The following is a 4,497-nucleotide window of genomic DNA, read 5'->3' as shown; positions in this document are numbered from 1 at the left end:
TTGTATTGTTTGTGCAGCATGGGCAAACTGAAAACAGGAAACCAAGACATAAATCTCAATTGTAAAAAAGTTACTGCAAAGCAGACCATGCCTTTCTTTCATCAGAAATAGGAACTGGTGAGTTACGAAGCATAAGCTCCCATGGAGGGCTTTTTCTGCCTCAATCTGGCACCTATGCTTGTGTTACCAGGACTAATTACTGTCCAGCCCTGCAGCCACTCTCTATCCACACAAACAGCTAACATATGACATCGCACTTTCACTAGCCCTAGAGGATCCCGTAAAGTAGAGCACAGTGTGGATATGTGTATGTGCGCATGCGTGCATGTGTTTGTTCATGTTTGTGTACATGCAAGTGTGTCTGTGTGTGTTGACGTCTAACACCATAAGGAAGGATTTGAGGTGTACTCAAGCACTGCACCTGAAGATTGTAGATACAGAACAAGTTTTAAAAAACACAATATCTAGTTATTTGAGAAACTTTCAATCAATTGCTCATTTATTTGGCCAAGTCAGCAACCATGCTGGTACATGCTATGTTCACTAACTACCATGGCACTTACAGACCTAAACATGCCAAAAACCCAAACCACTCCTAACAAAATTCAGCAAACTATAAAACAAAAGCATGTGAAGTTCTACTTTGCAGTCATATGTTCCATGACCAAGTTTTTATAAACTGTATTTTATTTTTATTCTAAAAGGCAAAACTGAACACAACATGTTCAATAAAGAGGGTGTTGTGACATGCGGGCTATTTATCAGGCTTCTTTTTATGTCTCCCTAGGAGTCTGTGCCTGTGTTTTTGAGAGCTCCGTGCAGACTGCCTCTAACTCGGGTAACTTTCTTTCCTTCGCATGAGTATTGAGTCAGCCAATAAGGGCAGTGGCTAAGGAATATGAATGATGGCTGGTATACAGATTATAAAGGCAAACCACTGGAAATCATTTATTAAAAATACACACAGACAAATTTATTGGCAAGGAAATCACAAGTGTATTTAATACAGCACAAGAGTTGGTTTAAAATGCTGATGTGATTATTTAAGAGTAGGTAGAACACTGATGTTTGAGCCAAGTTTCAAACTTGTATGTTCCATTAGAGAAAAATATTAACATTCTTCTTGAGACCTTTAGAAAGGTTTAGTGCAATTTATGATGAATATTTAATTTTGACTCTGTGTGTGTGTGTATCCGGATGCATAAGTGTGCATCCACTAAACAATAATCAATCAGTGGGATATGGTCGCTATGAGCCATTGATAATTCTATTAATACTCGGATTCAGTCGCTCAGTTAAACATTTGCGCTATGCAAGTCTACAGAGGGAATAGCAGATGGACTCACCCTATGAGGGGGAAGTGTTAAACTCTCCATTTCTTTCTCTGCCACCCCCCCCCCAAAAAAAAACAAACAAACACACACACACACACACACACACACACACACACACACACACCACACATACATACACACATGGAAAAAGCTCTAGACTTTTCTATAAATGTGGAAGCATTCTCCTCTGTTTCTTCTCCCAGTCTACATTTAGTGCCCCTCTCTCTCTCTCTCTCTCTCTCTCTCTCTCTCCCTCCTTTCTATCTCCCTCTCCCCTCTTTTCTCACAGACACCTCTTTTCTCGTTCCTCTGCATCTATTTTCCTTGCCTCTCCTCTCTTGCCATCCTTTCCATCTCTGACAGCTCAGTTGGATCCTACAGAGGATCACCAGCACAAAAGGGCTCACTCCGCTGTGAGAGGGGCTTCGGCCTGAACAAAGCACTTCTGTCCAGCATACATGCATACAAACGCACAAAGCTGCCTTTCTTGTGAGTCCCAGCGTGCGTGGCGGAGGAGAGCCCAAGAGCCGTCCGTCAGAGCACCAACCCAGCAGCAGGGCTCTACGAAACCAGACAGAACCATCTCCAGTTGACAAGCAGATCATAACACTCGCTCAGAGCCGGACAGAGGGAGAGAGGGTGAAGAGGTTAGAGTTAGCCCATTTCCGTCGCTCATTTGGTACTCACAAGCCACTTAATATGCAGAATTGTCCAGTTTCAGTATGTTGCTTATACCATAGCCAATAGTTATTTACAAAACTAAAAGAGGAGGAAGAAAAGATAGACATGGAGTTATGTGAACCCAACAAGCCTTTATCTGAGATCCATGTAACTGCACTGTAAACTGCACTCAAATAAAGACCTTTGGAGCTGTAAGACCTAAACCTCATGTTGCTGCACATGAAAAATAAAATTTTGCATTACACAGTAGTCTTTATCCATGAGCTCTGGTTATAAATCCAAACACATGAGCACACAAATCGCTTTGTACAAGCTTGACAGTCGTTTCTAGAAACCTATGCAATGACTAACAACAGAAAGTCCTGATATTCCTCCATAGGGATTTAAAATGGTAACAGAAAGATTAAATAATTCACATTAGTAAGCTCCTCACAAATGGCCTACATCTGGAAGTCACTGTTCATTCACAACAGCATACATTCCTATGCAATAGCACAGGCACATTTGTAAGTCTCATAGCCGTAAAAGGCCTACTGTATTATCTATAATGTCTGGAGGATAGAAAGAGAGGCAGAGAGAGAACGACAGAGAGCGAGATAGAGAAATCCAGCAGACCCCTCGAGGGGTCTGAAACAATTCCTTTCCAGTCTCATTGTTTTTAAGGCAGGCACAGCACAGATTTAATAAATGCTGCCTGCTGTCTCTCGCTTCATTGTGGATTACTCATCTGAAGCAGACACAACTCTTGGGTCACTATCCCAGCAGCACAGACACCACCCTAGTCCTGGCTTTAAACGACTACCTTCAGCCTCTGTCTGCTTCAGACGCTAGAAGGATGCCTCGCTAACATGTGCCGTGTCTTGCTGTGACCAAGTGACCAAGCAAAAGGGGCAAGAAGGTTGACACGCACACATAAATACCTGGGTGTGCGTGTGTGTGGGTGCGTTGGAGAGGTAGAGATTTTTATCATCTTACATGCCTTTGATGTATGCAGCGTGATTCCTTAGCGTGAATGAGCGTTAGCGCATTAACAACATGCCATGCATGTGAAACAGCTAATGAAATATATACACACACACACCCACACACGATTGCACGGTTTTTAATGGTAAATAAATTAGAAATCACATTTCCAAATTTTCTTCCATACTTCAGTAGCCTCATAAAGTCTCAACTCATTAATAAGGAATCAATTATTGCATTTTTTCTTAAATGAACATTTTGCATTTTTCACATGGTTGAATATGAACAAAAGGAGTGGGTGCTCCTGTTCCGCCATGCATGCATGCTTCCCTCGTCCAATCGCAGCCCACTGAAGAGGAACCGCAGACTTAAACACTCGCATTTTAATGACGCTCTTCGAACAGCTCTTTACCTCGAAGGCCAACATCCACGGCAGGGGTGAGGTGATGTGTCAGTCATACAAGGGAGGAGGAGTTAACACACACTAGAATGAAAACCAGCCCAGAAATTCATTCATGAAAATGGCCAAATTAGTCTTCCAGTCTCCTCACGACTCACACCAAAGCAGTGTTAGATCCACTCGCTGGGAACGTGGGAGGTTACTGGTGATGTCATCTGCATGGCTTCATTATGTCTAAACATAGTCCCATGTTTGACTTTATGAGCCGTTGCCCTTTATGATGGACACGGGTTCTGTTTTGAATCATTTATCTCCTAACTTTCTTTGTCTGGATCATGCTGTTGAACCTAGTAACACATGAGCAGTAAAATTGGTTTGTAATTGTTTATATCTGAAATTTGTTTTATAGCCCTGGAAAATTTCACATAATCTTCTGTATGTGCATTGAAATTGTGATGGGTTTTTTTTCTCAGACTACAAACTTACAATATATCACACAATACATATTTAATTCAGAAAAGCAAACAGGCATTTGTTAGTATTTGTGCAATAATGAGAATTAAGTTAACAAACATGCAGATTGCATACAAGGAAAAGAAATTCTCTAGTATATTGTTTACAGCATGGTCAGTGGTTATATGTAATTGAAAGTCGACATACTGGAATGTATCTTATATTTTGCAGGTGAAATATCTCTCACACACTTGCACTCTCTCTCTCTCTCTCTCTCTCTCTCTCTCTCGCTCTCATACGCACACACCATCATGCACACCTTCTCTCACTGTCTCACCCAAAATATTTTATTAGAGTTGTTTCGTCTTATACATAAGAACGCATAGGGTCTCTCTTTTTTAAACTGTTATAGGTGAGTTCAAGCAAGTTTTTTCTCTTCAGCTGATTAAAAATGTATCCTCACAAGATCAATTTTTGTTGCTAGGATACAGAAGCATCCTAAGGCGAGGCTGCCTCCTCAATGCCAGACGTGTTTTCTTTTTTCAACTACAGCAACATCTCTCTCTCTCTCTCTCTCTCTCTCTCTCTCTCTCTCTCTCTTTCTCTCCCTCCCTCGCGTTCTGCCTATCTCTCCCCGATGAAGCTCGTGGAGGGCAGTGACAGCCT

This window comes from Electrophorus electricus, chromosome 4 (assembly GCF_013358815.1).
Source record: "Electrophorus electricus isolate fEleEle1 chromosome 4, fEleEle1.pri, whole genome shotgun sequence".
In the NCBI taxonomy this organism is placed as follows: Eukaryota; Metazoa; Chordata; class Actinopteri; order Gymnotiformes; family Gymnotidae; genus Electrophorus; species Electrophorus electricus.
This window is presented reverse-complemented; position numbering follows the sequence as displayed.